The sequence below is a fragment of the Sus scrofa genome, chromosome 15 (genome assembly GCF_054392235.1).
Source record: "Sus scrofa isolate SSC_HxYL_T2T_F1_AM1 chromosome 15, Sscrofa_HxYL_maternal_Yorkshire_Landrace_v2.0, whole genome shotgun sequence".
Taxonomy (NCBI): domain Eukaryota; kingdom Metazoa; phylum Chordata; class Mammalia; order Artiodactyla; family Suidae; genus Sus; species Sus scrofa.
In genome coordinates, this window is record NC_139397.1 from 85,911,306 (window position 1) to 85,924,069 (window position 12,764).

Genomic DNA, 12,764 nt, shown 5'->3' on the forward strand with positions numbered 1-12,764 from the left:
AATGCTTTAATTAGTAGTCAGATTATCTAATCTTTAAGGTTTTTAAGTGCAACTTATTTAAATAAAATTGGTTTTGTGTGTGTGTTTTGTTTTTTGGTCTTTTTTTTTAAGGGCTGCACCTGTGGCATATGAAGGTTCCCATGCTAGGGGTCTAATCCGAGCTGTTGCTGCCGGCCTATGCCAGAGCCACAGCAATGCCAGATCCAAGCCGAGTTTGGGACCTACACCACAGCTCAGGGCAAGGATGGATCCTTAACCCACTGAGTGAGGCCAGGGATTGAACCCACAACCTCATGATTCCTAGTCGGATTCATTTCCGCTGTGCCATGACGGGAGCTCCCTAAATCAAATTGTTTTAGTGTGTTAAAAAGAATGCAGAGGGATATTACATTTGCTAGAATAAAATATGGGGTAAATCTATGTAAATTTTTTCTTTTTATTTGTTTTTTATTGTTATTTCCCCCAACACACTTCCCCCCCCCCACTGTACAGCATGGGGACCCAGTTACATGTACATGTATACATAATTTTTTCTTCCATTGTCATGCTATGCATATTTTATTGTAAGCACAAAAGTTGTAGAGATTAATACTTCGATTGAGATAAAAGTAGAGAGTGAAAATGACTTCTATCTAGATTCATTCCACTGAGACTAGTAAAGCACTATTTATTTATGAAATATCTACATCATTGCCTATACAAAATGACCTACTCATAACTGGCCCATTTTCCAAGACTGTGTATATGTCAGCATAAATGTGCATTTTGGAGCACTTTCCCTATTCACCCAGTTTGATTCCCTTTTTTTTTTTTTGTCTTTTTTTTTTTGCCATTTCTTGGGCAGTTCCCACGACATATGGAGGTTCCCAGGCTAGGGGTCTAAATGAGCTGTAGCTGCCAGCCTACGCCAGAGCCACAGCAACGCGGGATCTGAGCCGCGTCTGCAACCTACACCACAGCTCACGGCAACGCCGGATCGTCAACCCACTGAGCAAGGGCAGGGACCGAACCCGCAACCTCATGGTTCCTAGTCGGATTCATTAACCACTGCGCCACGATGGGAACTCCCCAGTTTGATTTCAATAGCATTTTTTTTTTACCTTTTGTTTAATTGAAAATTAATTATCTTACAAGAAAGTCCCAGGACTCCTATCCAGGAAGTGCTGCCTTATTTATTTTTTTCTTTGACTTGACCAATTAAAACTTCTGGATTTCCCTGAGACTTCTATATGATGAATAATTATTTTGCATAATCTAGGAGAAGGTATATTCTGGTAACAAGTGTTTTTTCAAAGTTATTTCCTGAATAGTCTCTATCATTCTGTAAGAATAAGGCAGTTCTAATAACAAATGTTTGAACTGATAGTGTCTATTTCTAATATCACGAAGCAAAAAAAAAAAAAAAAATGGGTAGTAAAGACCTTAACATAGTCCAACAAGCAATTTAAAGTCTGAAAATCAGTATAAGAGAAAGTGAAACATTCCATACACAGTGTTCATAATTGCTCTGAAGCAGTATACCCTGAAGTAATGTGCACATATACACTTTTGAGAAAAATTCATGAGTAAAGCATGAAGAGTTGTGCATGTCAATTCCTCAGGGAGAATTGTTCAGACATGTAATAACACTAATAGTGTAGAAGAATTATGGAGACCAGCAGAATCCCTAAACACTCCCCATGTACCAATTTTTTTAGTTTTTGAAGTAGGAAATATTTACAATAAAGTTTTTAATCAGAGAAATTATATGAAATTGTATTTCTTGTAGATCATGACCACTAGATGAGAAAAAACAGATGCAGATAGAGACTTAAATGAGTATGAAAGTGATAGGCATGTATCAGAGAAAAAGAATAGAAATTGCTGGGGTTCTCTTACGGTGTTTGGGTTAAGGATCTGATGTCACTGCAGCAGCTTGGTTTACTGTTGTGGTGTGCATTTGATCCCAGGCCCAGGAAATTCTATTTTAAAATTATTAGGTTGTAAGATATCTTTTTCTGTCTTCTGAGGGGCATTTTTTTAAAAAAATGCAGCGACATTTATAAAAATTATTTTTTCTATTACCATTTAGCTTTTCTATTACTATTCAGTTTTAAGTATAATCATATATTTAATTGTTCAACATGTCTGTAGATAAGTTTTCTGTTCTTTTTGAGAGTGAACCAGGATGTTACTACAATCATCTAAGTTTTATTAATTTTTTTTTTGTCTTTTTTTTTTTTTTTTGTCTTTTGTTGTTGTTGTTGCTATTTCTTGGGCCGCTCCCGCAGCATATGGAGGTTCCCAGGCTAGGGGTCTAATGGAGCTGTAGCCACCGGCCTACACCAGAGCCACAGCAACGCGAGATCTGAGCCGCGTCTGCAACCTACACCACAGCTCACGGCAACGCCGAATCGTTAACCCACTGAGCAATGGCAGGAACCGAACCCGCAACCTCATGGTTCCTAGTCGGATTCGTTAACCACTGCGCCACGACGGGAACTCCATAAGAAACCTTTTTTTTTTTTTTTTTTTTTTTGAGCTGAGCCTGTGGCAGGCAGAAGTTCCCAGGCCAGGGATCGAACCCATGCCACAGCAGTGACAACGCTGGATCATTAACCCGCTAGGCCACCAGGGAACTCCCTAAGTTTTATTAATTTTAACTTTACCTAGAAAGTAAAGCATTATGAGAGTGGTATTGATATATTTGAGTTACACAGAGGGGCTCATCTTTCTCTTTATATATTATTTATATCAAATTAACCAAATTTACAATACCCTATATTAATGATTGGCTTTTTCAGCATTTCATTGTTTAAGATGCTTCCACATTTCTATAATTCTACCATGATATCTATAAAACTTCAGGTCTATTCAGTAGAAAATAATATAAACTATATAAATCAACATGCTTAATTACACACTAATGAGCTTAGCTTTTTGAAAGCTTTTTATTTTGAACAGGACTGTGGAGGTGCTTATGTTTAAAAAGAAAAAAATCTCTACCAATAGGGAAAGATTGAAGCTTGCTAATATGGAACTCAGATCTAGTTGCTTAAAAAAGAAAAGTATGTAGGAAGAGCCTATAATTTTCATTACTATCTTTGGGCTTGGAGAAATGCCCAGGTTAGTGACAAAGGGAATTTGGGGGAAGACTCTAAATCTACCACATTGTAAGAGAGAAAATGGAAAATCTGATGGATAGCTTCATTTAAAACATAAGCCATGTAAAATCTTCGAGAGTTAAAGTAGTAATAGCAGGATTTCCACTGACTTTTTTTCCAAATTGAAATATTACTATGATTTAACAATTTAAATTATTTTGAAAATAAGCAGCAGTGCAGCTGTAAGCCATTAACTACAGTCAAACTCATTATGAATTTGCTTTTTAGGCCAGTTTTCACATATTCCCAGCAACCCGATCTTGAAAACTTACTGCCTTCTCTAATCTTTGTCATTTCTTTGAAGTAGAATTTCTCTTGCAACCATCTCTCCTTTTTTTGGATGCTATTTTATGATGTCTAGGAAACTGCTTCTCATACTTTAATGTACATATATATTCCCTAAGGATTTTTATTAAGATTCAGGTTCTGGATCCATAGGTCTGGTGTACATTTTAGCAAGTTCCTAGATTATGCCTGTGCTGTTGGTCTGTGGGTCATACTTTGAGTAGCAGTTCTCACCAGGATACTGCAGCAGCCTCCTACATGATGATCACTAGATTGATCTTTCTATAGCCTTTTTTTTTTTAATAAAAATTTTTTATTTGCTGGAAAACATTCCACCACTCCCCTTCCAGAATGCTGAGTTTTAGTCAAATCAAATTTTCTGTCTCTGTTGCAGTTCCAGTTCCATCCAGGGGGTAGATTTTACAGGACTACTGACTATTCCCCACCCACTCCCAGATCTTGGGGTTGGGGAAGTACAATCTCTTACATTTGTGAGGTGAGGAGTAACTAACTTGTTGTGTTCTAGTATCACCTTCTTTAGATTTTGTTAGCAATGTTCTACCTGCTTGAGCAAAAAAGTTTGGGGGTATTCTTTCTATTTTCTATATTCTAGAATAATTTAAGCATTAGAATTATCTAGTCTTTGAGCATTTGGTAGAATTCTCTTGTGGAGCCAACTGGGCCTATTGCCTTCTCAATAGGTTCATTTTTTTTTTAATATTTTTTTTTATTTTCCCACTGTACAGCAAGGGGGTCAGGTTATCCTTACATGTATAGGTTCATTTTTTGATAATTTTTCTAATTTTTTTTCCTATGGAAATTAGTCTACTTGAGCTACCTATATTTAATGGGATCAATTTTGATCTATTAAACTTACTAGGAAATTTCTATTTCATCTCTATATTATTGGCATAGAGTTTTATAAAATAATCTCTTAAATATTTTAATTCCCTCTATTTCAGGGACTCTCTATTTCTGTCCTCTTTTTTTTATTTTTCTTTTTTACTAAGGCACCTGTGGCATATGGAGCTAGGGATTGAAGTGGAGCTGCAGCTCCAAGGCCTACATCACAGTCATGGCAATACTGAATCTGAGCTGCATCTGGGACCTATGCTGCAGCTTGAGGCAATACCGGATCCCTAACCCACTGAATGAGACTAGGGTTTGAACCTGGATCCTTATGGACACTATGTCAGGTTCTTAACCTGCTGAGCCACAGTGGGAACTTCTTAGAGATTATTTCTTATTGTGTGTATTTATGCTTCCCACCTTTTTTAATCCTTAAGTTACAAGAAGTTTGCCAATCCCCCACCAACCGCATTTTCATTTATTAATTCTAATAATTTCTACTTTTATTATTTTTGGTGCTTTCTTATGGTTTACAACGCTCATTTGTTTGCATGTTTTCTGTAGAATTTCAGATTGAGATTTAAAAGCATTAATTTTTACTGACGTAAGTGCTAAAGGCAATGACTGTCCCTCTGATCACAGCTTTAGTTATGTCTCATATGTTTTTATTATCATTAGTTTAAAAAGAAATTCAATAATTTAATCTAGCACTTCCCTTTTCACCAAAGAGATGTTTTTCATCTGGAAAAGACATTTTAAAAAGTTGTTATATTAATTTCTACTTATATTGTACCTCTGATTATAGAATATTGTATGAATTATACCTACTTTACGGAAATTACTGACGATTTCTATGTGATATGTTATATGGTCAATTTATGTGAATGTTCTATACGCACTTGAGAAGAAAACACATAAATTATTATTGGTGGTAAAATTAAACATAGATTCACAAGATCTATCTTATTCATGATGCGAGAGCATTTGATGTATTTCCTTGTTTTTTTTTGTTGTTCACTTGGTTTTCTTGGCCTGGGAAGGATAAAGTCTCATTATTATTGTGTTTTTGACCATTTCTTTTGGCATTTCCTGGAGTTTCTGTTTTATGAAGGTGGTGGTGATGCTCATGGCTATTTAAAAATATTATCTTCATTATAAATTATGACCCTTATCATTTCAACATGCCCTTCCTTGTCTTCTTCGATACTTTTGGGGCTGATTTAAGCCTTGTTTACTATCAAGACTATCAACCTTGCTTATCTGTTAGCCTGATACAATTTTGTCCATCTGCTTATTTTTAGCATTCCTGAATCTATTCGTTTTACATGTGTCTATAGCATGTAGAATACAGTTGGGTTTTGTGAGTCAATTTGAAAATCTCTATAATAGGTAAACTAAGTTTATTTTCATATGTTGATATGACATATGTTTGGTCTCAACCCATTATTTTTTATTTTTATTGTACATACTTATTGTTACAGTTAATATGTTTTTCCAGGCAGTCTGTTTCTTTACTTTTTTTTTTTTTTAAGGGGCTGGAGTGGGCAAAGTATTTAATTTGGTATTTAGGAAATTTTGTATTTTTTCCTGTGGTTACAATTCTATTTGGCTTGCCAACTTAAACTGATATCCTTTTATTACTACATAATTTCAGTAAATGTTTCTTTTTTTCTCTTTTTTCCTTTTCTCCTATAATATTTTATGTTTTTATCAAAATATGTAATAGTTACATACTATTCTTTCATCTTTTCTCCATCTTTATTGTAATCTTAGATCTACAATTAAATATATATGTTACATATATTCAGCACTCATCATAGTCCAGTTCATATCTAGCTGGCTGAAGCTTTCCCTCTAGTAGAGCCTACAGAAGGATTCATGTGTACTGTTTTCTCTGGATTGTTACATATTTAAAATTATTTTCTATCACTTTTGATTTTCTGTGTGCAGAGATGAGAGATTTGAGTAGGTTGCTGGAAGTATTAGTTTGAGAATGCCTTATCCTGTTGTAGCACTTTTTGGAGAGGCCAGTTGGTGTATATTCTGGTTCTGATCTCTTTGGTTTCTTAGTTTTCCTCAGTTTCTAACACTTGTTCCTACTTTCCCTTTACCATCAAGCCTCCGAGGGATGCCTCCCACCCTCACTCCCCACCCTGTTCCCTGACTCCACCCCAGAGTCCATAGCTTCCTCAAGACTGCTATCTCTGCTTCTGTGCTCTTTTCTGTTCCTTCCTTTCAATTCTCTGTGCTCTGGTTCTCCATGAGATATCTCTATTCTAAATACTTCTTCAGTCTAGGTGCAACTTTCTCCTTCTGGGAGTGATTTTGTATCTTTTAGAGTTTTGTTGCTGCTGGGCTCTACTTGTTCTCTCTTGGCTTTGGCCTGGGCCAGGCCCTGGAGTGGTTCTACAGCTTTGGAGGCTTATTCCGTTTACATGTAATTTGAAGTTTGTCATATTCTCTGTATCCGGATTATGCTATAAGCATAGGTCTTATTAAAACTAATGGCCTTATTTACTCCCTTTTGGAATCTGTGTGGTCTTCGGAGAATGCCAGTGGAGATATGAATTGAGGTAGTCACCATCAACCTATGGGAACTCAAAAGGCGATGGATAACATTTTTTTTTATTTCAGTAATTTCAGCTCAACCATATTTTAGGAACTTTAGGGCACACCTAGTATAGTTTCAGGCATATATTAGTGACAATTAAGCATCTGATGGATAAATACATTAGTAGATACTACAATTCCCTTTAGCAAAAGAGATTATGGAGGAACTAGTCTAATATTTAGGATAAAATAATCATGTTTTTTCTTGTCTAAATTTGATTAGTTGTTGATTCAGTGGCTTAATTGTTGCCAGTGTACCAGTGATATAATGTGGAAAGTCTTCAACAATTGTTTTATCTATTTGGATGCAGTTCTGACAAAGTGAGGTGAAGCTACATCAGAATAGAAAATAATGTGGTAAAGATGATTCCCACCTAGTAATGCATTAAGTTAACTGAAATTTTAGGTAAAGAAAAAGAATAAGCTATGTAATTACATTTTGTTGGATTGGAAAAAAATTCACATATACTAAGTTTTCTACTTCTAGTTACTTGGAAAGATGTCACATATAAAAAAAAAAAAACTTGAAAAATCTGTGTAATCTTGCCAATAATTTTGATCAAGAAATGTTGGCAGACTAAATAAAGAAAATGTCTGATAAAGTAAAAGCTGACAAAGAATTTCAATGTTTATAGTAGTTTTCTTAAACTTAATTGTGTAGTTTTATGATGACGCAATAATAGAGTAACTCAGAAAAGATGAATCAGTACCACTTTCAGAGGACAGAAAGGGCAGTGGCTCCCATCTTTCTCTAGAGCAGAATTTTCTGTGGGTGAATGAATATCTGTACCATCCTACGAAGGCTACTAGCCACATGTATTGAATGGACTGAGGAACAAAATTTTTAACTTGCCTTTTTTAATGAATTTTTGTCACCACTTCTGTTCAGGCTGCTGCAAATACAGTTCTACACATTGCAGATGTTCAGGGAGATATTTATGAGCTCAGGCTTGAAAGTATGTCTAATGAGGGGAAGAGAAGAAGAACAAAAGAGGATTTTAGGTTGCATGAAGAAGTGGGGGTTGTCTCTATTGTCAGTTGAAAAAAATGCACAATCTTAAAGTTGAGAATTATGGTTTATTCAGTGAACAAAATTGAGGACTTAAGCCTGGCGCATAACCTTTCAGACAGCTCTAAGGAATTGCTCCAAAGAGGTACAGGAAGAGCCAGGATGTAGAGGAGTTTTTGCAATAAAAACCACGTAGTCAGAGTATTAAAAGATTATTTTTACTATTTTTATTATTTGTTTTTTAGGGTAGCACCTGCAGAATATGGAGGTTCCTAGGCTAGGGGTTGAATCGGGGCTGCAGCTGCCAGTCTACACCACAGCCACAGCAACACAGGATCCGAGCCATGTCTTCGACATACACCACAGCTCATGGCAATGCCAGATCCTTAACCCACTGAGTGGCCAGGGATAGAACTTGCATCCTCATGGATACTATTCAGGTTCATTACCACTGAGCCATGAAGAGAACTCCACAAAAAATTATTGTTAATTTAAGAAAACCAGATATCTCAACATAAGGACTTTAGCATTTTTCTATGAATGGGAAGATGCATGAGTCTGGGCCCACTAAAATCATTCCTTTGTTATGCACCTTAGCTATTTGGGACTAGTATCCTGTACTTTTTCATCCTGAATCTCCTCAGGCTGCAACAACTTTTGTTAATTGATATGGCAGGCAACATTTTTTTCATTGATACTATCTATCTGTCTGTCATCTATCTGAGGAAGAAAGAGAATGACTACTTTTCATAGGGGAAAAAGTAAATGCTGTTTCCTACTCTTGGGTGAGCCCAGAACTACATGTGGCAAAGGATCAAGGATCTTGAGCTATTGCACCATTATTTTATAGCAGGCTATGTTACACATCTTTACAGTCAACTCTCTTATTCTCTGCTTAGGATTTCACGTTAGTGAAATCCATACATAGGCTACATTTGGTGAATTGAATATGTTGAATACTAAGCTAAGAAACACATGTACACACCCATCCTTATGTTTATCCTGCTTTTGAGCCAAGAGTTATATGGGAGTTTGTTAACCAAATTCATGGTTTACTAGTTTGTTGGATTGCTTAAGGATTATGCTCTTGAATTTAGGACCCAGGCTGCCTGGGTTTCAGTCCTGGATCCTCCATTTATTACAGTGTGATCTTGGAGCCCTACTTAAACTTTTGTATAGGTTTCCCTGTGGGGGAATGCTATGAAGATTAAATAAATTTATATTTGTAAAATGTGTACAGTAGTGTCTTACACTGTTTATAAACAAATTAAAATTAAAAGATTAGGTGCTGCCAATATTAATGATATTTTCTCACTCATCTGCATTTGTTCAAATATCTGCCACATGGGGACATCAAAAACTCCCATCAGGTTGGTGCTAGTTCGTAAGGTTCAAATCTTATGCTTGCTCTCCATGTTCAGGGTCTCAAGATGGTAGCACAAACTCTGTTGCTCTCTGTCCCCAAGCAGCAAGAACAGAAGAAATGTTGAGGCTTTTGGTGAGATGAATTTGAAATAGCTACACATAAGAAAAACATGTTGTCTGACTTTGCCATGAAATACCTTCCAATTTAGCAATCCTGAAACAGATCTGTTTGCAAGATGTGAATAGGTACCCAGGTTAGGCTGATAGAGTACTCAATATTCTGTTGCTAAGAATCCAAGTCTATTCATGGTATCCTATTTTTAGAAGAGTGCAAGAATGAATCAGAGACCTATGATTAATTATTAATGATTGTGAAGTAACACTGTTGGATGACAGAAAGTTTTAATAACAGCTGCTTTGAGGATTACTTTTAACAATCACATAAAAGGATTTTTGAAGTTATATTTTACTTCTTTGGAACATTGCTTGTTTTGAATTTTTTTTTTTCCTAAATGTCTACGGCTTAGTCCTATATTGAAAAGACCTCGGCAATGAGAAGCTCTGAAAAGATTAATTATAGTTCTTTATTTATTGTCATGAAAGCAAGATTCTTAAAATTTGTGAATGTCTGACAGCCTGTCAGATTAAAAGAAAACTTTTTTTTTTCAACTTGGCTTTCAGTGTCTGTAATAATTAGTGATATTGATCATTTAGTATGCCAAGGCGCTGTTCTCTCTGGGTTAAATTATTGAGAAAACTCAGGGATAGAAAAGTTAAATACTTGGTCAAGTTCACACAGATAGTAAGGGATGGATTTGGTTGAGAGCAGTCTGACTTGAAAGCTTACCCTCTAAGCTTTTATTTATTTTCTGGTTCACATTAGAGACCTCTCATGCATCACTAAATAAGGACATGGGCAGATTATATCTTGTATGGATTTCATTCTTCCATATCTTACTATAGCCATTCATTTGTTTAAAAAATACTCAGCTCACACCAGTCTAATAAGAGATACACTTTACTGAGCATTTATTCACTAATGGTTTAAATGCATCAACCCTTGCAGCAACCTCAGGTAATAGCTTAGAGATCTACTGGTTCCCAGATGTTGCTGATACAGGCACTGAGGATATGGCGATATTCCAGGAGTCAAAATATTCTGTTCTCTTGGAGCTCATGGTATAGTGGGGAGAGACTGAATAATAAAGGTAATAAATAATAAAACATTAAATAAATAAGCAAGTGAAATGTATAGTCTTTCTAATGCTATAGTGCTACCATCAGACTTCAGGCAGGTAAGGGGGTAGTCAGGGACACGTGTTGATATTTCAACAGGATGAGAAGATAAGGTCTACCGAGGGGTTGACATCTGACCAAGGACTTGAAAAGGATGGAAGAGCAAATTTAAAGATCATGTCTTAGTGCATTTAACTTTGAGAACCTCATACCTTAGGGCATGTGCCAGATAGCTTCCTTTTACCCACTACCCCAAAACCCACTGGCTCTATCTTTCTCTACCCCTCTTTTTGTCATGAGACAGGCTATAGGAACCAATAAAAAGGCAAGTTTGCACTTTGGCTTACAGTTAGGTTCAGCTGATGAGGAGAGGAAAGAGAGCGAGATCAGAGTATTTATTCCCTCTCTGTCTCCAACTGGGGCCTTGAATGATATGAGGCATTAGGGAATCATCATTAGCCCTGTATTAGGAAGTAAAAATGGGATGCATTAAAAGATGAAATTATTTGACATAGGTATAACTGAGATGGTGTAACTAGCATAAGAATAAAACTTCAAATACCTAAGCTTTTGCTTACTGAAATTAGCCTACCGAAGGGTATAGATCTCTTTAAGTTTCATTTAAGCACTGATGACATTTATTGACCCACAGCCAAAAGAACGTATGTGTGTCTGTGCGCGTGTGCGTGCACACACATACAGTAGTTTGCAGTATTAAGGGGTTAACAAATTCCTTAAAGTGCTTCTGCCACTGAGTTATGGATTCCAGAATAAGACCCCTGGCTCCATGGAAATGAGAGCATCCTCCTATCTGCAAATGATTTGTTACATGAAATCTCTGAGCAGCTAATATTTAACAATGCTTAGTTTTGTGGTTTCAATGGAAAAGGTAAAATAAATATTCTCCACCATATTTCCAGACTAAATGAAGCCTTGATATGAATTTCATGTCTAGTCATACAAGTAAGCCACGCACTGTCAGGAAGCATTTCCAAATTAGTGCTTTCTACAGATTGCAAATTTTTATTAGGAGTTGTAATATTTTTTTCAAAGGCACAACGTGTCTAGAAATAATATTTTTCCAAGTAGATGTATATTATTGAAATGATGGAACATAGAATATTGTCAGGCAGATAAAATGCTACTTGTTGATGGATAGAAATAACTTAGAATATTATTCTGATACACTATCCTTATAAAAAATATATGAAACAGGTGAAATCACCCTCTCCTCTAGGATGACCTGAGTTCCTTGAGAGTATGGACTCCCATCTTCTTTGCCTCTGAATTCCTGCAACATAGGACCCCCACCCAATATTGATAGCTATAAATTACTTTTATTCAGAAAAAAATCCTTTATTTATTGGTGATAAATGGATATGGACAGCTCATGTTCCTATATTTCAAAACACCTAGATAATACTATCTTTAACAGGATAAGGGCAGTGAACAAAGTTATTGAGATGAACTGAACCCACTCTTGTAAAAATTTTGGGTATTCTCCATTTGAGTTAATTTAGGCACATAGACACTATATAAAGCACTATGATTCCTTGAATGAAAATCATTAACCGTGTTTATAATGCACTAGGATGGTGATGATTTGTTATAGTATAAAGAGGAAAAAAGTACACTTTTCTTTAAAATAAACCATGAAAAGACTTAGCAGAGCCAATTAAAAAGTGAGACACATACGTTCACATAATTCTGCATTTCCTCTTTCTTTTTTTTTTTTAAGCTGTGTGTAGACGTGACACAGAAAAAGGCCAAATCAGTTTGTGGTAAAAATGTAATGTCTTACGAGCCCACATCAATTTGATCTCTGGTTCTTTTATTGCAATGTCTTCTTTGAGTCTGACCCTCCTGCCTCACTTTTATAAGGGCCCATGTAGTTATATTAAATCTACCATGATAATCCAGGATAATCTCTCCACATCAAAATCTTTAATGTAATCACATCTGCAAAGTCTTCTTTATCATGTAAGGTAACACAGTCACAGATGCCAGGAATTAGGATGCAGGCGTTTTGGGGAGGCTTTTGTTATGCCTCCCACACTCTGATAATGACCTTCTTCCCTCACATGCTGCTGCTCTTTCAGCTGGGACATAGCTACCTTGGTCCAGAGCTTTAATTTCTAACCACAGTATTACAAATCCTAGTCTTTCCTTAAATACTAATTAATGAGTAGGCTTTAGATCTTTTTATTTATTCATGAGTTCATTCCTTCATTTAATCAATAAACTAACTCTGTGCTTCTTTCCAAGAA

General features: G+C 36.0%; 2 protein-coding genes across 12 annotated transcripts in view; both read right to left on the reverse strand.

Annotated features, from left to right (window-relative positions):
* The window catches only part of SLC38A11 (solute carrier family 38 member 11), a 144,548-nt gene that overhangs the window by 91,885 nt on the left and 39,899 nt on the right, over positions 1-12,764 (reverse strand). For 8 of the 11 annotated variants that reach the window (XR_014829490.1, XM_084999370.1, XM_084999373.1 and 5 more), the window contains exon 2: positions 7,741-7,849. The exons of the other annotated variants lie outside the window; for them this stretch is intronic. The gene's annotated coding sequence lies outside the window, so the exon portion shown is untranslated. The remainder of the gene's footprint in view (positions 1-7,740; positions 7,850-12,764) is intronic. 11 annotated transcript variants of the gene reach the window in all.
* The window catches only part of TTC21B (tetratricopeptide repeat domain 21B), an 875,896-nt gene that overhangs the window by 16,395 nt on the left and 846,737 nt on the right, over positions 1-12,764 (reverse strand). The gene's annotated exons all lie outside the window — the stretch shown is intronic.